This window comes from Callithrix jacchus, chromosome 16 (genome assembly GCF_049354715.1).
Source record: "Callithrix jacchus isolate 240 chromosome 16, calJac240_pri, whole genome shotgun sequence".
In the NCBI taxonomy this organism is placed as follows: domain Eukaryota; kingdom Metazoa; phylum Chordata; class Mammalia; order Primates; family Cebidae; genus Callithrix; species Callithrix jacchus.
The window spans coordinates 165,958-189,138 of NC_133517.1; the positions used below are offsets into that span (position 1 = coordinate 165,958).

The 23,181-nt window shown below is 38.9% G+C and overlaps 1 protein-coding gene and 1 pseudogene across 9 annotated transcripts in view; one reads left to right on the forward strand and one right to left on the reverse strand.

Moving 5' to 3' along the window:
• The window catches only part of LOC100399809 (spermatogenesis-associated protein 17), a 213,970-nt gene that overhangs the window by 130,335 nt on the left and 60,454 nt on the right, over positions 1-23,181 (reverse strand). The window lies entirely within an intron of this gene.
• Positions 1,386-3,246, forward strand: LOC118148334 (ATP synthase F(1) complex subunit alpha, mitochondrial pseudogene; annotated as a pseudogene). Its single transcript, XR_013528219.1, has one exon. The product of XR_013528219.1 is annotated as an ATP synthase F(1) complex subunit alpha, mitochondrial pseudogene (transcript).

Sequence of the window (23,181 nt, forward strand, 5' to 3'; positions counted from 1 at the left end):
ACATCATGATAAGTGAAAGAAGTAAGTCATAAAAGGTTCAGTTTAGATGAAATGTCCAGACTGGGCAAATTTATAGTGACAGAATATAGATTAGAGGTTACCTAGAATTGAGGGGGGACAAGTAAAATGAAGATGACTAATAAAAAGTCTAGAGTTTCTTTTTAGTATAATAAAAGTATTTTAAATTGATTATGTTGATGGTCGCAAAACTCTACAAATATACTAAAATCCATAGTACTTAAATTGGTGTATTATATATTATGTGGACTTTATCTCAAAAAAAGCTGTTATAATAAAAACAAAGCAAATAAATATATTGTTTTAAAAAAACTTTCATGTTACACAAAAAAACAGATACAAAATAATATTCACAGAATCTTTCTAGCCAAACCATATTATATAAAATCAACATGCTAAGAAACGAATTCATTTTGATGAATGACAAACTTACATAATTTACATTCAAAACAGAGCTACTGTTATGAAATACTAACCATCAGCAACTATATTCAAGCATTAAACTTGGGGGAATATATCACATTGATCTTAAATTTCTGCAAGAGTTTTTTTTTTTTTTAGTCACTTCTCTGACTCCAAGCTAATAATGTTTTATTAATGCTACCAATCTATAACTCTGTAGTTTTTAATTTCATTACATAATTTTCTTATTAATAACCTGGGGCAGTTTTTGCATATCTGTCTAGAGGTTACAAAAGAACATGTCTACTAAGTGCAAACTCAGCCTTAAATTAATCAATGTAATTTATCTTTGTAATAGGTCCACTCTTGGTTAAAAAATATATTTTTGCATATGTACCATACAACGTTTTTTACTATTAACTATAAAATAGATAAACTATTTCTATTAGCAAAAGAGCAGATACATTAAAGTTAAGGCCAATATTGTCTGGTATCCTACACAATTCAAATGCACAACATACTCTTTTTTTTTTTATTGCATTTTAGGTTTTGGGGTACATGTGCAGAGCATGCAATACAGTTGCATAGGTACACACATGGCAGTGTGTTTTGTTTGCTTTCTCCCCTTCACCCACATTTGGCATTTCTCCCCAGGCTATCCCTCCCCACCTCCCCCTCCCACTGTCCCTCCCCTTTTCCCCACAATAGACCCCAGTGTTTAGTACTCCCCTCCCTGTGTCCATGTGTTCTCATTTTTCATCACCCTCCTATGAGTGAGAATATGCGGTGTTTCATTTTCTGTTCTTGTGTCAGTTTTCTGAGGATGATGTTCTCCAGATTCATCCATGTCCCTACAAACGACACAAACTCATCATTTTTGATTGCTGCATAATATTCCATGGTGTATATGTGCCACATTTTCCCAATCCAGTCTATCATCAATAGGCATTTGGGATTTTTGTCCCAGTCAGTCCGGAGGCTGCAGCTGCGGAGGTACTGCCTGCGGAGAAACTGCAAAGATGCTGTCCATGCGCGTTGCTGTGGCCGTGGTCCGCTCCCTCCCTCGGCGCGCCAGACTGGTCTCCAGAAATGCTTTGGGTTCATCTTTCATTGCTGCAAGGAACCTCCATGCCTCTAACACTCATCTTCAGAAGACTGGGGCTGCTGAGATGTCCTCTATTCTTGAAGAGCGTATTCTTGGAGCTGATACTTCTGTTGACCTTGAAGAAACTGGGTGTGTCTTAAGTATTGGTGATGGTATTGCCCGTGTACATGGGCTGAGGAATGTTCAAGCAGAAGAAATGGTAGAGTTTTCTTCAGGCTTAAAGGGTATGTCCTTGAACTTGGAACCTGACAATGTTGGTGTTGTCGTGTTTGGAAATGATAAACTAATTAAGGAAGGAGATATAGTGAAGAGGACAGGGGCCATTGTGGACGTTCCAGTTGGTGAGGAGCTGTTGGGTCGTGTAGTTGATGCCCTTGGTAATGCTATTGATGGAAAGGGTCCAATTGGTTCCAAGACCCGTAGGCGAGTTGGTCTGAAAGCCCCTGGAATCATTCCTCAAATTTCAGTGCGGGAACCAATGCAGACTGGCATTAAGACTGTGGATAGCTTGGTGCCAACTGGTCGTGGTCAGCATGAGCTGATTATTGGTGACCGACAGACTGGGAAAACCTCAATTGCTATTGACACAATTATTAACCAGAAACGTTTCAATGATGGATCTGATGAAAAGAAGAAGCTGTACTGTATCTATGTTGCTATTGGTCAAAATAGATCCACTGTTGCCCAGTTGGTAAAGAGACTGACAGATGCGAATGCCAGGAAATACACCATTGTGGTATCAGCTACGGACTCAGATGCTGCCCCACTTCAGTACCTGGCTCCTTACTCTGGCTGTTCCATGGGAGAGTATTTTAGAGAAAATGGCAAACATGCTTTGATCATCTATGACTTATCCAAACAGGCTGTTGCTTACCGTCAGATGTCTCTGTTGCTGCGCCGACCCCCTGGTGGTGAGGCCTATCCTAGTGATGTGTTCTACCTACACTCCCACTTGCTGGAGAGAGCAGCCAAAATGAATGATGCTTTTGGTGGTGGCTCCTTGACTGCTTTGCCAGTCATAGAAACACAAGCTGGTGATGTGTCTGCTTACATTCCAACGAATGTCATTTCCATCACTGATGGAGAGATCTTCTTGGAAACAGAATTGTTCTACAAAGGTATCCACCCTGCCATTAATGTTGGTCTGTCTGTGTCTCGTATCGGATCTTCTGCCCAAACCAGGGCTATGAAGCAGGTGGCAGGTACCATGAAGCTGGAATTGGCTCAGTATCATGAGGTTGCTGCTTTTTCCCAGTTCTGTTCTGACCTTGATGCTGCCACTCAACAACTTTTGAGTCGTGGTGTTCGTCTAACTAACTTGCTGAAGCAAGGACAGTATGCTCCCATGGCTATTGAAGAACAAGTGGCTGTTATCTATGCAGGTATAAGTGGGTATCTAGATAAACTGGAGCCCAGCAAAATTACAAAGCGTGAGAATGCTTTCCTGTCTCATGTTGTCAGCCAGCATCAAGCCCTGCTGGGCACCATCAGGGCTGATGGAAAGATCTCAGAAGAATCAGATGCAAAGCTGAAACAGATTGTAACAAACTTCTTGGCTGGATTTGAAGCTTAAACTCCTATGGATGCACAACAAATACCAGTTCAGTTTTGTCATTGTATGCTCTATAAAATTAGTTCCATTTGTAAAAGGGTTACTCTCATACTCTTATGTACAGAAATCACATGAACAATAAAAGTTCCATAATGTGTAAAAAAAAAAATGGCATTTGGGTTGATTCCAGGTCTTTGCTATTGTAAACAGTGCTGCAATGAACATTCGTGTACATGTGTCCTTATAGTAGAATGATTTATAGTCTTTTGGATATATACCCAGTAATGGGATTGCTGGGTCAAATGGAATTTCTATTTCTAAGGCCTTGAGGAATCGCCACACTGTCTTCCACAATGGTTGGACTAATTTACACTCCCACCAACAGTGTATAAGTGTTCCTTTTTCTCCACATCCTCTCCAGCATCTGTTGTCTCCAGATTTTTTAATGATCGCCATTCTAACTGGCATGAGATGGTGTCTCAATGTAATTTTGATTTGCATCTCTCTGATGACCAGTGACGATGAGCATTTTTTCATATGATTGTTGGCCTCATATATGTCTTCTTTCGTAAAGCGTCTGTTCATATCCTTTGCCCAATTTTGAATGGGCTTGTTTGTTTTTTTCCTATAAATCTGTTTGAGTTCTCTGTAAATTCTGGATATCAGCCCTTTGTCAGATGGGTTAACTGCAAAAATTTTTTCCCATTCTGTTGGTTGCCGATTCACACTAGAGATTGTTTCTTTTGCTGTGCAGAAGCTCTGAAGTTTCATTAGGTCCCATTTGTCTATTTTGGCTTTTGTTGCCAATGCTTTTGGTGTTTTGTTCATAAAGTCCTTGCCTACTCCTATGTCCTGGATAGTTTTGCCTAGATTTCCTTCTAGGGTTTTTATGGTGCCAGGTCTTATGTTTAAGTCTTTAATCCACCTGGAGTTAATTTGGGTGTAAGGTGTCAGAAAGGGGTCCAGTTTCTGCTTTCTGCACATGGCTAGCAAGTTTTCCCAGCACCATTTGTTGAACAGGGAATCCTTTCCCCATTGCTTGTTTTTGCCAGGTTTATCAAAGATTGTATGGTTGTAGCTATGTTGTGGTGCCTCTGATGCCTCAGTTCTGTTCCATTGCTCTATATCTCTGCTTTGGTACCAGTAGCATGCTGTTTTGATTACTGTAGACTTGTAGTATAGTTTGAAATCTGGTAGTGTGATGCCCCCCACTGTGTTCTTTTTGCTTAGAATTGACTTGGCAATGTGGGCTCTCTTTTGGTTCCATATGAAGTTCATGGTGGTTTTTTCCAGTTCTGTGAAGAAAGTCAATGGTAGCTTGATGAGTATAGCATTGATTCTGTAAATTACTTTGGGCAGTATAGCCATTTTTACGATATTAATTCTTCATAACCATTAACATGGAATGTTTCTCCATCTGTTTGTGTCCTCTCTGATTTTGTTGAGCAGTGGTTTGTAGTTCTCCTTGAAGAGGTCCCTTACGTTTCTTGTGAGTTGTATTCCAAGGTATTTTATTCTTTTTGTAGCAATTGTGAATGGCAGTTCATTCTTGATTTGGCTTTCTTTAAGTCTGTTATTGGTGTAGACGAATGCTTGTGATTTTTGCACGTTGATTTTATATCCTGAGACTTTGCTGAAGTTGCTTATCAGTTTCAGGAGTTTTTGGGCTGAGGCAATGGGGTCTTCTAGGTACACTATCATGTCGTCTGCAAATAGAGACAATTTGGCTTCCTCCTTTCCTATTTGAATACCCTTTATTTCTTTTTCTTGCCTGATTGCTTTGGCTAGAACATCCAGTACTATATTGAATAGGAGTGGTGAAAGAGGGCATCCTTGTCTAGTGCCGGATTTCAAAGGGAATGCTTCCAGTTTTTGCCCACTCAGTATGATATTGGCTGTTGGTTTGTCATAAATAGCTTTTATTACTTTGAGATACGTTCCATCGATACCGAGTTTATTGAGGGTTTTTAGCATAAAGGGCTGTTGAATTTTGTCAAATGCCTTCTCTGCATCAGTTGAGATAATCATGTGGTTTTTGTTTTTGGTTTGGTTTATGTGGTAAATTACGTTTATAGACTTGTGTATGTAGAACCAGCCTTGCATCCCCGGGATGAATTCTACTTGATCATGATGAATAAGTTTTTTGATTTGCTGTTGCAATCAGCTTGCCAATAGTTTATTGAAGATTTTTGCATCTATGTTCATCATGGATATTGGCCTGAAGTTTTCTTTTCTTGTTGGGTCTCTGCCGGGTTTTGGTATCAGGATGATATTGGTCTCATAGAATGATTTGGGAAGGATTCCCTCTTTTTGGATTATTTGAAATCGTTTCAGAAGGAATGGTACCAGCTCCTCTTTGTGTGTCTGGTAGAATTCGGCTGTGAACCCATCTGGACCAGGGCTTTTTTTGTGTGGTAGGCTCTTAATTGCTGCCTCGACTTCTGACCTTGTTATTGGTCTATTCATAGTTTCAGCTTCCTCCTGTTTTAGGCTTGGGAGGACACAGGAGTCCAGGAATTTATCCATTTCTTCCAGGTTTACTAGTTTATGTGCATAGAGTTTTTTGTAATATTCTCTGATGATGGTTTGAATTTCTGTGGAGTCTGTGGTGATTTCCCCTTTATCATTTTTTATTGCATCTATTTGGTTGTTCTCTCTTTTATTTTTAATCAATCTGGCTAGTGGTCTGTCTATTTTGTTGATCTTTTCAAAAAACCAGATCTTGGATTTATTGATTTTTGGAGGGTTTTTTCGTGTCTCAATCTCCTTCAGTTCAGCTCTGATCTTAGTTATTTCTTGTCTTCTGCTGGGTTTTGAGTTTTTTTTTTATCTTGCTCCACTAGCTCTTTCAATTTTGATGATAAGGTGTCAATTTTGGATCTCTCCATTCTTCTCATATGGGCACTTATTGCTATATACTTTCCTCTAGAGACTGCTTTAAATGTGTTCCAGAGATTCTGGCATGTTGTGTCTTCATTCTCATTGGTTTCGAAGAACTTCTTTATTTCTGCCTTCATTTCGTTGTTTATCCAGTCAACATTCAAGAGCCAGTTGTTCAGTTTTCATGAAGCTGTGTGGTTCTGGGTTGGTTTCTGAATTCTGAGTTCTAACTTGATTGCAGTATGGTCTGAGAGACTGTTTGTTATGATTTCAGTTGTTTTACATTTGCTGAGCAGTGCTTTACTTCCAATTATGTGGTCAGTTTTAGAGTAGGTGTGATGTGGTGCTGAGAAGAATGTATATTCTGTGGATTTGGGGTGGAGAGTTCTGTAAATGTCTATCAGGTTTGCTTGCTCCAGGTCTGAGTTCAAGCCCTGGATATCCTTGTTGATTTTCTGTCTGGTTGATCTGTCTAATATTGACAGTGGAGTGTTAAAGTCTCCCACTATAATTGTGTGGGAGTCTAAGTCTCTTTGTAAGTCGTTAAGAACTTGCCTTATGTATCTGGATGCTCCTGTACGGGGTCCATATATGTTTACGATCGTTAGCTCTTCTTGTTGTATCAATCCTTTTACCATTATGTAATGGCCTTCTTTGTCTCTTCTCATCTTTGTTGCTTTAAAGTCTATTTTATTAGAGATGAGAACTGCAACTCCTGCTTTTTGCTCTCCATTTGCTTGGTAAATCTTCCTCCATCCCTTTATTTTGAGCCTTTGTGTATCCTTGCATGTGAGATGGGTTTCCTGGATACAGCACACTGATGGGTTTTGGATGTTTATCCAATTTGCCAGTCTGTGTCTTTTGATTGGTGCATTTAGTCCATTTACATTTAGGGTTAATATTGTTATGTGTGAATTTGATACTGCCATTTTGATGCTAGCTGTCTGTTTTGCCCGTTAGTTGTTGTAGATTCTTCATTATGTTGATGCTCTTTAGCATTTAGTATGATTTTGGAATGGCAGGTACTGGTTGTTCCTTTCTATGTGTAGTGCCTTTTTCAGGAGCTCTTGTAAAGCAGGCCTGGTGGTGACAAAATCTCTGAGTACTTGCTTGTTCACAAAGGATTTCATTTTTCCTTCACTTCTGAAGCTCAGTTTGGCTGGATATGAAATTCTGGGTTGAAAGTTCTTTTCTTTAAGGATGTTGAATATTGGCCCCCACTGTCTTCTGGCTTGTAGAGTTTCTGCCGAGAGATCTGCTGTGAGTCTGATGGGCTTCCCTTTGTGGGTGACCCAACCTTTCTCCCTGGCTGCCCTTAGTATTTTCTTCTTTATTTCAACCCTGTTGAATCTGACGATTATTTGCCTTGGGGTTGCTCTTCTTGCGGAATATCTTTGTGGTGTTCTCTGTATTTCCTGCAATTGAGTGTTGGCCTGTCTTGCTAGGCGGGGGAAATTTTCCTGGATAATGTCCTGAAGAGTATTTTCCAGCTTGGATTCATTCTCTTTATCACATTCTGGTACGCCTATCAAACGTAGGTTAGGTCTCTTCACATAGTCCCACATTTCTTGGAGACTTTGTTCATTCCTTTTTGTGCTTTTTTCTCTGATCTTGGTTTCTTGTTTTATTTCATTGAGTTGATCTTCAACTTCTGATATTCTTCCTTCTGCTTGGTCAATTCAGCTATTGAAACTTGTGCATGCTTCGTGAAGTTTTCGTATTGTGTTTTTCAGCTCCTTTAATTCATTCATATTCCTCTCTAAGGTATCCATTCTTGTTATCATTTCCTGAAATCATTTTTCAAGGTTCTTAGTTTCTTTGCATTGATTTAAAACGTGTTTTTTTAGCTCACAAAAGTTTCTTATTATCCACCTTCTGAAGTCTAATTCCGTCATTTCGTCACAGTCCTTCTCCATCCAGCTTTGTTCCCTTGCTGGTGAGGAGTTCTGGTCCTTTCTAGGCAGTGAGGTGTTCTGGTTTTGGGTGTTTTCCTCCTTTTTGCGCTGGTTTCTTCCCATCTTTGTGGATTTATCTGCCTGTCGTCTGTGTAGTTGCTGACTTTTCAATTGGGTCTCTGAGTGGACACCCAGATTGTTGATGATGAAGTATTTCTGTTACTTGGTTTTCCTTCTACCAGTCTAGCCCCTTCGCTGTACGACTGCTGAGGTCCACTCCAGGCCCTGCTTGTCTGGGGTGCACCTATAGCAGCTGTGGAACAGCGAGGGATGCTACCAGTTTCTTTTTCTGCTATCTTTTTCCCAGAATGATGCCTGCCAAATGTCAGTCTTTTGGATATAGAGGGGTCAGGGAGCTGCTTGAGGAGACAGGCTTTGTAGAAGCTCAAGTGCTGAGCTGTGAGCTCTGTTGTTCATTCAGGGCTGTTAGGCTGCTATGTTTAATTCTGCTGCAACATAACTCATAAATAAAACCCTTTTTTTCTCAGATGCTCTGTCTGGGACAGGGTTGGGGCTTTCCTTGTGAGTGTCCACCTCACTGTCCTGCCCAGCTAGGAGGCAGTCTAGTTACTATTTGTCTGCTGAGGCTCCCCCCTGCTGGTGTGAGGTTCACCCTGTTGCTGCAGGCTCTGCCCTTCTGCTGCAGTCTCTGCCCTGTTGCCACGGGCTACACCCTGCAGCACAGTCTCTCTGCTGTACCGGGTTGCCTCGGCAATGGCAGGCTGCATCAGCAATGGGCGTGTACCTCAGTAGGGGCTGATTGCCTTGGTAATGGCAGACGCCCTTCCCCCATGGAGCTGCACTTTAAGAAAACTTCCTCACCAGGAGTGTTTGGAATCACTGTTTTGTTTGTCGCACTGCACTACCCCAAACACTGTGTCCCTGGGATTTCCTGGGCTGGCTCACTGCCCAAGTCCCGTTCAGTCTCAAGTTCAGCCCTCTGAGGTCTCAGTTTGCCAGTTCAACAGGGCACCCGTAACAGTGAGCTTTTGTATGGAGTGCTGTGGAGCGCCTCTGCGCTCCGGCATGGGCCGCAGCCACACCGGCTGCCGGCTACACCAGCTAAGACCTCTGCCTGGTGTCCCATGTCTTTTTTATACCTGGAAATTTCCCCGTTCTGTGGGCAACTAAGATCCGTCTAGAAATGCGTCCCTGAATCACCCTCTCCACGCATCCAGCGAGAGCTTCAATCCTGGGTTGTTCTCACAGCGCCATCTTGAGTCCTCCACAAAACATATTCTTATGTAAAATATTTTGCTACTTTTTTCCTTTAAATGACTTAACCCCCAAAGACAAAGGATTGTACTAGGTCTTTCATATTCTCTTTGAAACTCAGGGATAATTTTTAATTGTTGCTGGTATAAGTAATGAGGATAAGTCATAATTGCCTTGAGACAACATTAAAGATCTAAATATAATATTAAAAAGACCTGACACAAACATATTGCCCTACATCAATGTAAACTAACTTATATCCTAGGAAAAATGCTGAAAATCAACATGCTTTTTGAAATACAACATGTGAGTCACTCAGTGTGAAAGACTGCCTTTAAAAAGGCCTTTAATAATTTCCACTGTGGTATTCATTCCATTACATAATTCCCTCCCTATGAATGTGGGAGGGGCCAAGTTTCTTGCTTTAAATAAACAGAATAGCAAAAGCAATGGGATGTCACTTCTGACATTTGGTTATAAGACAAATGTACCTTCCATTTTTGGTGCTCTCTCATGTTCTTCAGTCACTGGCCAGAGAAGCCAATTTTTATGCTGTAAGCTGCCTGATGGTGAGATCCATGTGACAAGAATCTGAGGAACACCATCAGCCAACAGCCAGAGGAATTAAGGCCTATGTGAGTGAGCTGAAAAGTGAATCTTTCCCAGGCAGAACCTTCACATGAAACAGCAGCCCTGGCTGACAGGTGAACTACAACCTCATAAGAGACTTCCTGGGGCCGGGCGCAGTGGCTCACGTCTGTAATCCCAGCACTTTGGGAGGCTGAGGCAGGTGGATCACAAGGTCAAGAAATTGAGACCATTCTGGTCAACATGGTGAAACCCCGTCTCTATTAAAAATACAAAAAATTAGCTGGGCATGGTGGCGCGTGCCTGTAATCCCAGCTACTAGGAAGGCTGAGGCAGGAGAATTGCCTGAACCCAGGAGGCGGAGGTTGCGGTAAGCCGAGATCACGCCATTGCACTCCAGCCTGGGTAACAAGAGCAAAACTCCGTCTCAAAAAAAAAGAAAAAGAAGGCCGGGTACGGTGGCTCATGCCTGTAATCCCAGCACTTTGGGAGGCCAAGGCAGGTGGATCACGAGGTCAAGAGATTGAGACCATCCTGGTCAACATGGTGAAACCCCATCTCTACTAAAAATACAAAAAATCAGCCGGGCATGGTGGCACTTGCCTATAATCCCAGATACTCAGGAGGCTGAGGCAGGAGAATTGCCTGAACCCAGGAGGCAGAGGTTGCGGTGAGCCAAGATCGTGCTATTGCACTCCAGCCTGGGTAACAAGAGCGAAACTCCGTCTCAAAAAAAAAAAAAAAAAAAAAAGAAAATGAAAAAGGAATCGAAACACATGTGTTGTATCTTTTTTTATGAGAAAAAAGAAACACTGTAATTCAGAAAAATGAATAACCACAACAGGTACTTTTAAATCTTACCAGACTATTTAAATGTAACCATTATGAAAACCACATTTGAACATGTGTGCCAAAACACAATTGTGATTATGTCACTGCCTCATTAAATGCAAAGCCCGTTCAATGACTTTAGAATGATTTTAGAAGAGTATTTAGATACTAAATTCCCTAGTATCACATGACCCCTGCTATGCTATTTGGATTTATCCCTAGGCAATTCTTCAATTTCTATGCACCAATCTTAGTAAAATTTCACATGTTAATACATTAATTCCTGCACAGCTTTCAGGTCTCAGCTTCTCTGCCTCTGAGAATGTCCGTAATTCTTAGGCTCCCATACTTTCCTTGAATTACGACAGTCGCTTTTGCATTAACTATTCTTCTTGTGACTTTTCTGTGGTGCCATGTTATCATTGCATTTATAAAACTGCTTATTTACATTTAAAAGGTAGCTATGTATTTCCAATTTTAAGATAGAAAAATTAACTCTAACCTTTTTCTCCCTTAAACTTTCATAAAGTAACAAAGGCAATTAGAAATATAAAAGAGAACTTTATCATCAGTAAAATAGGAGAAAATACACATGAAGAAGGGCTACCAAAATAGTAAAACTTCAATCAGAATAAGAGATGTTATGGAGACAAGATACTTGAAGATTCAGATTTCAGAGAATACCAGGTGCATGCTTCCTAAAAGGTGACATATCCTGAGTAGAAAAAAAGCAAAACAGAGATTCTTTTTCTTGTAGAGGTAAACAACATTGCACAGCAAAGCTTGACTGTAGCATATTATTTGAACAGAACCATGGAGAGGCAGAAGATGTAGAATTAAATGAGGAAATGCACAGGGATGCCATCTTTGCCATAGATGTCAAAAGAGAGTCCTTAAGTAATAAGCAGTCTAATAATTTCAATCACTGTGAACATAAAAACGAAATGCTAAACCAGTTCACAGAGAGTCACATATGTAGAGCTATACTCTGAGCCAAGAAGACCTCCAGCCACCCCCAGAGCCCCTCTCTGAATCTTCCCCAACATCATCTTTTTACAATACCCCTTTCCAAGATAATAAAAATAAAGAAACTACATATACTCTATTAATAAATGCAATAAGAACAAAAAGGCAGTAAAAGATCAGGAAAATCAATCAACTGCTGGAGAATACACACCTCAAAAAACATAACAATGATCAATGACCTCCTAAAAGGAGATGCTACAGGTCTTATTAAAGACCGGATGACAACAGAAAGAATGAAAACAGGTGGATAGGTTTTCAGCTGGTGAACTTAACTACAAAGACTGTTTGCCATCCCCCTCTCCAACTGAAAATATGTGGAACATATGTAAAAAAAATAATTTTGGATATTTTTGAATATTTAGCCACACTCAACACCAAGAATTTATATAATAAATATGGAAGCTCAAAATTAGGTAAATGGTAAAACTGAACCTGCCTACAAGTTTATTAGGAACACCCTAAGGCCATTATTTCTTGCATCTGAACTTCACCGCCCTCAGGAAGTGGAGGGTAAGCAACATTTTGGAGCATGAGTAAGGCAACACTATGCTTCATATGTAAACCAGGAGTCCCAAAGGAAATGCCAACTGCTTGTATTCTGTGAATACAAAGACTTTTTCTTCATTTTTTGTTTTTTGTTTTGATTTTTTTTTGGAGACAGGGTCTCCCTGTGTTGCCCAGGTTGCACTCAAACTCTGGGGCTTCAACGATCTTCCTGCCTCAGCTTCCCAAATAGCTGGGTCTTTAGTCATAGGTCATCATGACCGCCTTGTAAAAACATTTATTATGAGAAATCAGAGACCCAGACCAAATGAAATATATGGACTAAAATCCCACTACTCACGTGGTATGATATCCAGATTCCAAAATTTGCAACCACTACAATTAAATGTTCTTGAAACTGTGAAACTCGTCGGGACTGGCAAGGGAAACTGCTTTGTGAGAGCATTTCCATTAATTCTAGATGCATGACACTTTGACTAAATGGCCTATCTGATCTCACAAAATTTTCAAACTATGAAAGAAATTCAGTCATCATGAAAGAGTCGAAAGAGATAGCCAAGAAAAAAAGAAAATTTTCATCCTAAGAAATACAAATAAGAATATCTGAAAGAAACCTTAAATCCAGTATGTTCAAAATGTTTAAAGTTGGCTGTGAGTTTTTCATAGATGGCTCTTATTTTGAAGTATGTTCCTTCAATGCCTTGTTTGTTGAGGATTTTTAACATGAAGGAATGCTGAATTTTATTGAAAGCCTTTTTTGGCACACGCTGAGATAATCATGTGGTTTTTGTTTTTAGCTCTGTTTATGTAACAAATCAAATTTATTGATTTGTGTGTGTTGAACCTACCTTGCATCCCAGGGATAAAGCTCACTTGCTGATGGTGGATTTGCTTTTTAATATGCTGCTGGACAAGGTTTGCTACTATTCTGTTGGGGATTTTTGCATCTATGTTCATCAAGGATATTGGCCTGAACTCTTTTGTCTTTGCATCGCTGCCAGGTTTTAGCATCAATTCATGATGCTAGCCTCATAGAATGAGATAGAAAGGAGAAACTTCTCCTCAATTTTTTGGAAGAGTTTTGGTAAAAATGTTACCAGTTCTTCTTTAAACATCTGATCAAATTTGGCTATGAGTCTGTCTGGTTTTGGGCTTTTGCTTGTTGGTAGGCTTCTTATTACTAATTCAGTTTTGAAACTCATTATTGGTCTGTTCAGGGATTACATTTTTCCTGGTTCAATCTTGGGAGGTTGTATGTTTCTAGGAATTGATCCATTTTTTCTAGGATTTTTGCTTATGTGCAAAGAGGTATTCCTAGTAGTCTCTGAAGGTTTTCTGTATTTCTGTGGGGTCAGTAGTATAATATTCCCTTTTTCATTTGTGATTGTGTTTATTTGTATCTTCTCTCTATTTTTCTTTATTAGTCTAGCTAGTGGTCTATTTATCTTATTAATTCTTCCAAAAAGTCAACTCATGAATTCATTGATCTTTTGTTTCATGTTTTCTTTCAATTTCCTTCGGTTCAGCTTTAAATTTGGTTATTTCTCGTCTTCTTCTATCTTTACAGTTGGTGTGTTCTTGTTTCTCTAGTTCCTCCAGGTGTGGTGTTAAATTATTCGTTTCAGGTATTTCTGACATTTTTATGTGGACATTTAGTGCTATGAAAATCTCCCTTGACACTGCTTGAGCTGTGTCCCAGAGATTCTGGTATGTTGTATCTTTGCTCTCGTCAGTTTCAAATAATTTCTTGATTTCTGCCTTAATTTCATTGTTTACACAAAGATCATTCAGGAGCAGATTGTTTAATTTCTATGTAATTATATGCTTATGAGGAATTTTCTTAGCATGTATTTCTATTTTTCTTGTGGTGTGGTTAGTAAAATTTGGGGTTTTTTTTTTTTTAACTTTTGCTGAGGATTGCTTTATGACTGACTGTGAGGTCAATATTAGCAGATGAGAAGAATGCATATTCTATTGTTTTTGGGGTGGAGAGTACTGAAAATAGATGTCTATTAGGTCATTTAGTCAAGTGTCACATTCAGGTCCCGAACATCTTTGTTAGTTTTCTGCCTCAATAATCCGTCTAATACTGCCATGCTTAGATGTCAATGTCTCCCACTATTATTATGTGGAAATCTAAGCCTCTTCATAGGCAAATGCACAGCCAAAATCATACTGAATGGGCAAAAACTGAAAGCAAGTCTTTCTGAAAAGTGGAACAAGCTAAGGATGCCCTATCTCACCACTCCTATTCAACATAGTACTGGAAGTCCTGATCAGAGCAATCAGAAAAAGAAGGAAATAAAAGGCAACCAAATAGGAAGAGAGGAAGTCAAACTATCCCTGATTTCAGATGATATGGTTCTATACCGAGAAAACCCCATAATCTGCCTAAAAGCTCTTTGACCTGATAAACAACTTCAGCAAAGTTTCAAGGCATAAAATCAATGTATAAAAACCAGCAGCATTGCTATACACAAACAACATCCAAGCTGTGAGGCAAATCAAGAAGACATCCCATTAGTAATAGCCACAAAAATAATAAAATACATAGAAATATAGCTAACCAGGGAGGTGACGGATCTCTACAGTGAGAATTACAAAACACTGCTCAAAGAAATCAGCAAAAGTGCAACCAAATGAAAAAACATTCCATGCTCATGGATAGTATTATTAGTTCATTTTCACACTGCTTTAAAAAACTTCCTGAGAGAGGGTGATTTATAAAGGAAAGGGGTTTAACTGACTCACAGTTCTGCATGGCTGTGGAAGCCTCAGGAAACTTACAATCATGGCAAAAGGGAAAGCAGGCACATCTAACATGGCAGCAGGCAAGAGTAGGAATGTGTGAGAGCACAGAACAAACTACCACTTGTAAAACCACCAGATCTTGTGAGAATTCACTCCCTATCACAAAACAGCATGGGTGAATGGCCCTCATCATCCCCTCATGTTCCTCCCTCCACACGTGGAGATTACAGGCTGCTTCATCAACATGTGGGAATTACAATTTGAGATAGGATTTGGGTGTAGATATGTATTCTGAACCTAAAATAAAATTTTTTTTAAATCCACAAAAAAACAACAAAAAATAAAATGTTCAAAGAGACTAGAGAATAGCAACTATAAGAATATATAAAATAAAGAGGGGTGAGGATTTTTTAAAAAGAGACCCCTCTAAATTTTAAACATATATTCATTGAAAATAAAAACTCAGTAAATGAATTTAACAGCAGACAATAACAAACTAAAGAGAAAATTAATTAATTGGAAAATAGATACAAATTACTCCTAGCACAAATATAAATAAAAATATAAAAAAGAAGTTACAAGCCAAGGTGACTAGAAAGAAAGGTTAAAAATATGCAAATAGTTGAAAAACAAACTAGAGATTAGAGACAAATCAATAGCAGTATGGCTGAGAATTTTCCTAAACATGAATTCCTAAGCAGGAAAACATGAGTCATAAAATTAAAGCAGCTCATTAAATAGAAAGCAGTCCATATTTATTTATTTTTTTTTTTTTGACAGAGTTTCGCTCTTGTCACCCAGGCTGGAGTGCAATGGCATGATCTCGGCTCACTCCAAACCTCTGCCTCCTGGGTTCAGGCAATTCTCCTGCCTCAGCTTCCCGAGTAGCTGGGATTACAGGCACGTGCCACCATGCCCAGCTAATTTTTTTGATTTTTACTAGAGACGGGGTTTTACCAGGTTGACCAGGATGGTCTCGATCTCTTGACCCCGTGATCCAGCCGTCTCAGCCTCCTGAGGTGCTGGGATTAAAGTCGTGAGCCACCACGCCTGGCTACAGTCCATATTTTTAAATTCTTAGATACATTGTGGTAAAACAACAGAACATTAGAGAAGAAAAGAAAAAAAAATTAAAGGTACTAGAGAGTGATCTGCCAAAGACAGCTTGACCAACATCACACTTTGTACATCAGTGACAATTTAGGATAAAAAGTAATGAAATAGTCCAGGTGAGGGGGCTGATGCCTTTAATCCCAGCACCTTGGAAGGCTGAGGCCAGCAGTTCACCTGAAGTCAGGAGTTCAAGACCAGCCTGACCAACATGGCAAAACCTCATCTCGGCTAAAAATACAAAAGAAGCCAGCAATGATTATGGGCATGGTTGTGGGCACCTGTAATTCCAACTACTTGGGAGGCTGAGGCAGTGAGAATTGCTTGAACCTGGGAAGCAGAGGTTGCAGTGAGCTGAGATCACACCACTGCACTGCAGCCTGAGCAACAGAGTGAGACTCCATCTCAAAAAAAAGAAAAGAAAAATGCTGGGCGCAGTGGCTCACACCTGTAATCCCAGCACTTGCTGCGGCAAGTGGATCACTGAGGTTAGAAGTTCGAGACCAGCCTGGCCAACAATGGTGAAACCCCATCTCTAATAAAAATAGAAAAATTAGCCAGGTGTGGTGGTGGGCACTTGTATTCCCAGCTACTCAGGAGGCTGAGGTGGGAGAATTGCTTGAACATGGGAGGACGAGGTTGTAGTTAGCCGAGATCTCGGCACTGCACTCCAGCCTGGGTGACAGAGTGAGACTCTATCTCAAAAAAAAAGTAATAAAATAATATGTTAAAACACCTGAAAGAAAACATTTGTTATCTCAGAATTTTATAATCATATAACTATCATTCAATAGAGCATATGGGATAAAGCTAATTTAAGATATATAAAACTGAGAAAGTTACTACCCACAGACCCAGCTGAAAAAATACCAGAGGATTACATTCAGCAAGTAAAAATGGAACTCACAGGGAAACAGTGAGATTTTAAAAGTAACAGTGAGCAATAAAACTAGCAAAATATGTTGACAAATCTAAATAAGTATTCACTGTTAAATATTCTAAAAAGCCATTTTGGAACAGATTTAAAAACAAAGTTAAAACCAAAGTAATTGACTTCCACCGATAATTGAAGCTACAGAGAGGATCACATTTAATGTATTACAAGGCTTATTGTTTAAAGGAGAAAGAAGGTAAATACGTTATATGGTATGTTACAATTTGAGGGTTATCAGTAGAAGAAAGAATCTGAATTATATACCTTCCAAACGGGTAGAGAAAGAGGAAACTGACGTATTAACAACAAAAATAAGATGATTCGAGAAAAACCATGGTAATTTAAAAAATTAGAATAAAGCTTAGACTTCAGTGGTGATCCATTTATAGCAATTCTGTGTTAAGTTCAAGTAATCAATAAAATATAGCAATTAAATAAACGAAGTCTATCTGTACAAATAGAATTTGCAAATGTGTTGTTAGTTTAAAAAGGTTTAATTATAGAACACTTAAACATGTGACAAGACAGCATTTACGTAAAATTTTAAGCACGTAATGCATTATTACATGTTATTTTTGTTTAAAGAGTAGTAAGAATAAAAGTAAATGCGTATATATGTATCAAATTTTAGTGATTGCCTCTATTTTTATATTAAGTTTTATACATTTTTGTATTATTTATAATTTCCAAAAGAAAAGGATGAGTTGATAGAGCTAAAGTCATAATTGAAAAATATAGTCAATATAGAAACGAAATTTCCATTGGAAAGAGCGAAAAGAAGAATAGATAATGCTGAAAGCACAGGAAAGCACATTGAGAACAGATTAAAGAAAAATGATCAAAACGAAATGGAAACAAAAGAGTATAAAAAAATAGATTTTGAAAATCAGACAATAAGAGCACCAATAAAAGTCATAACACCAGGCAAACCTAAGAAATAAACCTGAAACAAAAATAAATAATATAGGCTGGGTGCCTTGACTCATGCCAGTAATACCAGCACTTTGGGAGGCTGAGACAGGTGAATCACCTGAAGTCAGGAGTTCAAGACCAGCCTGGACAACATGGTGAAACCATGTCTCTACTAAAAATACAAAAAATCAGTCATGCATGGTGGTGGGTGCCTGCAGTCCCAGCAACGTGGGAGGCTGAGGCAGGAGAATTGTTTGAACCTGGGAGGTGGAGGTTGCAGTGAGCCAAGATCATGGCATTGCACTCCAGCCTGAGCAATAAGAGCAAAGAACATCTCAAAGAACAAGAAAATCTACTAAAAAAAAAAACTCTACTAAAATCATGTCTCTTTATATAGTCTATATAAAAATATATATATACATATATGTATATATGTATGTATATATATGCATATATGTGTGTATATACGCACATATATGTATACATACACACACACACACACACACACACACACACATATATATATATATATATATAGAGGCCAGGTGTGGTGCCTCATATCTGTAATCCCAGCATTCTGAGAGGCCAAGGCGGGTGAATCACTTAGGTCAGGAGTTCAAGAAAGCCTGGCCAACATGGCGAAACCCTATCTCTACAAAAAATCCAAAACCTAGCCGAGTGTGGTGGCATGCACTTGTAGTCACAGCTATTCATGAGGCTGAGACACAAGAATTGTTTGAACCCAGGAGGCAGTGGTTGTAAGTGAGCTGAGACTGCCCCACTGCACTCCAGCCTGGGCAACAGCAAGAACCTATCGCTAAATAAATACATATATAAACAATATAAATAATCCAAAAAACTCCAAGATACAAATAAAAAATAATTTTATTATATTTAAAAAACATAAGTATAGGCCAGGCGCAGTAGCTCAGGCCTGTAATCCGAACATTTTGGGAGACTGAGGCAGGAGGATCACTTGAGGTCAGGAGTTCCAGACCAGCCTGGCCAACATGGTGAAACCCTGTCTCTACTATAAATATGAAAAATTAAATACAAATTACTCCTTGCACAAATATAAATAAAAATATAAAAACAAAGTTATAAGGCAGGATGACTAGAAAGAAAAGTTAAAAATATGCATCGAATAGTTGAAATATGCATCAAATAGTTGAAAAACAAACTAGAGATTACAGACAAGTCAATAGCAGTATGGCTGAGAGTTCAGTGGTACAATATTGGCTTACTGCAACCTTCGCTTCCCAAGTTTAAGTGATTCTCCTGCCTCAGCCTAGGTGAGACTACAGACACCCGTCACCATGCCTGGCTAATTTTTGTATTTTTAGGAGAGATTGGGTTTCACCATATTGGCCAGGCTGGTCTTGAACTCCTAACCTTGTGATCTGCCCACTTCAGCCTCCAAAAGTGCTGGGATTACAGGTGTGAGCCACCGCACCTGGCTCTAATAAAAAATTTTAAAAATTAGCCCGGTGTTGTGTAATATGCTTGTACCCCTACTAGAGGGTGAATTCTAGAAGGTACTGAAAGGTGGTGGAAGGATTTCACCTCATTGTAGGGGTATGAAATGAGATAATAAACATGAGTAGAATGTGATAAGTTTTATGATGGATGTATGGACAACAGGCAACCTTTGCAACCTTTGCCTCCCGGGTTCAAGCGATTCTCATGCCTTAGCCTCCTGAGTATCTCAGATTACAGGCCCACACCTCCACATCCAGCTAATTTTTTGTATTTTTAGTAATGATGGGGTTTCATCATGTTGGCCAGGCTGGTGTTGAACACCTGAATTCAGGTGATCTGCCTGCCTTGGCTTCCCAAAGTACTGGGATTACAGGTGTGAGCCGCTGCCCCCTGCCTCATTGTTTAGCTCATTTTGTTTTCATTGTCCTTCGGAGATTTTTATTACTTTCTTGGAATCCAGAAATGCATTACAATTTATGTGTTGACCTTTTCCCGATCTAGTTGTATTACATACAACAAGAAGATACTTGAGAACAGCTAATTTACAATGCAGCTGAAAGCAAGTCTCATTTCTTCTTTTATCTCAATAAAATTTCCTAATTTATTACATTATGATCAGAAAATAACACCTGTTCTATTTCTATTTTTTAAGTTTTATTGAGAATCTCTTTGTGACCTAACATATAATGAATTTTTAAAATGCACAGACTTTGAAAATAAAATATATTATAGTTTTATAGTATAGAGCTCATAGTTTGTTCTCTTTAATAGTTAAGATTTTTAGATTTTCTAGAACATGTTTAAAAAAATCCTTTATTGCTCAAAAACTGAGAGAGGTAAATATGAACAAAAAACCCTTTATAATATGTTTTTATAATGCTTTTATTTGTATTCATATAATGGAAGATTGCTTCATGAAGTGTGATGCTAAGGTCATGGGTAATAGACATTCATGACTTAAATCTTGTCTATAGCATTCTTCTTTGTCTTATCTTATTTGCCCTTTATTCAACCTTTTGTGAAATCAAGATTCATACCTTGCTAAGTTTTATATGCATCTTCTTGGTGACTCTTCACCATTTCTTTTTCTTACTTTCAAATTATCCAATGTGATTTAGAGATCAAGCACCGTGGCTCACGCCTGTAATCCCAGGATTTTGGGAGGCCGACGCAGACAGATCACCTGAGGTCAGGAGTTCCAGCCCAGCCTGGCCAACATGATGAAACACCATCTCTACTAAAAATACAAAAATTAGGCTGGTCACAGTGGCTCACATCTGTAATCCCAGCACTTTGAGAGGCCGAGGCAGACAGATCACCTGAGGTCAGGAGTTCCAGCCCAGCCTGGCCAACATGGTTAAGCACCATCTCTACTAAAAATACAAAAATTAGGCTGGGCACTGTGGCTCAAATCTGTAATCTCAGCACTTTGGGAGGCTGAGGTGGGCAGATCACAAGACTTCACCACCAGCCTGGCTTACACAGTGAAAACCTTTCTTTACTAAAAATACAAAAATTAGGTGGGCATGGTGGTAACCACCTGTAATTTTCTTTCCTTTTTAAAAAAGTTAACCTTTGTCTTTGAGACAATTGTAGATTCACATGCAATTGTAAAAAAAATACAAAGATATTCTATGTTAACCCAATACCAACATCTTGCAAAACTATAGTACAATATCATAGCCAGGATGTTGACCTTGATAAAAGCCATCAATCTTATTCAGATTTTCCCAAATTTACTGTGTGTGTGTGTGTGTGTGTGTGTGTGTGTGTGTAGTTCGGTCTATGCAATTTTATGACATGTGCAGTTTTATGTATCTCCTGGCCCAGCCAACATACAGAACAGTTTCATCTCCCCAAATATTCCTTGCGTTGCCCTTTTATAACCACACTCGCTTCTATTCTACCACACTCCCCTTCCACAATACCTAACTGCCAACCATTCATCTGTTTGCCATTTCTATAACTTTGTCATTTCAAGAATATTATATAAATGGAATTATATTGTTATGTCAAACCATTTATGATTGACTTATTTTCCACCCAGCATTATTCCCTGGAGATTTGTTCAAGTTGTTGCATGTAGTGATATTTCCTTTTGATTGCAAAGTACTAGTTCACATTATGATGTTTCATTAACCATTTACCCATTGAAGGACATCTGGGTTGTTTCTATTTTGGAGGTGTTATGAATGAAGCTGCTATATAACATTTGTGTGCAGATTATATGTGAGTACACATTTCTATTTTTCTGGAATAAATACCCAACGGTGTAAGTATTGGGCCTATGGAAATTTCATAGTTAGTTTTACAGGGAACTGCAAAACTGTTTTCCCAAGCAGCTGTACTATTTACCTTTTCACCAGAAATGTATGAGTGTTGCAGTTTCTGTCTTCACCAGTATTTTTTTTTTTTTATTTTAAAAAATTGTAGCCTACCACACAAAAAAAGCCCAGGTCCAGATGGGTTCACAGCCGAATTCTACCAGACACACAAAGAGAAGCTGGTACCATTCCTTCTAAAACTATTCCAAATAATCCAAAAAGAGGAAATCTTCCCAAATCATTTTATGAGACCAAAATAATCCTGATACCATAACCCAGCAGAGACCCAACAAGAAAAGAAAACTTCAGGCCAATATCCATGATGAACATAGATGCAAAAATCTTCAATAAAATATTGGCAAGCCAATTGCAACAGCAAATCAAAAAACTTATTCATCATGATCAAGTAGGATTCATCCCGGGGATGCGAGGCTGGTTCAACATACGCAAGTCTATAAATGTAATTCACCACATAAACAGAACCAAAAACAAAAACCACATGATTATTTCAATTGACACAGAGAAGGCATTTGACAAAATTCAACAGCCCTTTATGCTAAAAACCCTCAATAAACTCGGTATCGATGGAACATATCTCAAAGTAATAAAAGCTATTTATGACAAACCAACAGCCAATATCATACTGAATGGGCAAAAACTGGAAGCATTCCCTTTGAAATCCGACACTAGACAAGGATGCCCTCTTTCACCACTCCTATTCAGTATAGTACTGGAAGTTCTAGCCAGAGCAATCAGGCAAGAAAAAGAAATAAAGGGTATTCAAATAGGAAAGGTGGAAGCCAAATTGTCTCTATTTGCAGACGACATGATAGTATACCTAGAAGACCCCATCACCTCAGCCCAAAAACTCCTGAAACTGATAAGCAACTTCGGCAAAGTCTCAGGATATAAAATCAATGTGCAAAAATCACAAGCATTCGTCTACACCAATAACAGACTTAAAGAAAGCCAAATCAAGAATGAACTGCCATTCACAATTGCTACAAAAAGAATAAAATACCTAAAAATACAACTCACAAGGAACGTAAGGGACCTCTTCAAGGAGAACTACAAACAACTGCTCAACGAAATCAGAGAGGACACAAACAGATGGAGAAACATTCCATGTTCATGGTTATGAAGAATTAATATCGTGAAAATGGCTATACTGCCCAAAGTAATTTACAGAATCAATGCTATCCCCATCAAGCTACCATTGACTTTCTTCACAGAACTGGAAAAAACCACCATGAACTTCATATGGAACCAAAAGAGAGCCTGCATAGCCAAGTCAATTCTAAGCAAAAAGAACACAGCGGGGGGCATCACACTACCAGATTTCAAACTATACTACAAGGCTACAGTAATCAAAACAGCATGGTACTGGTACCATTACAGAGATATAGACCAATGGAACAAAACAGAGGCACCGAAGGAAACACAACATATCTACAAGTATACAATCTTTGATAAACCTGACAAAAACAAGCAATGGGGAAAGGATTCCCTGTTTAACAAATGGTGTTGGGAAAACTGGCTAGCCATGTGCAGAAAGCAGAAACTAGACCCCTTCCTGACACCTTACGCTAAAATAA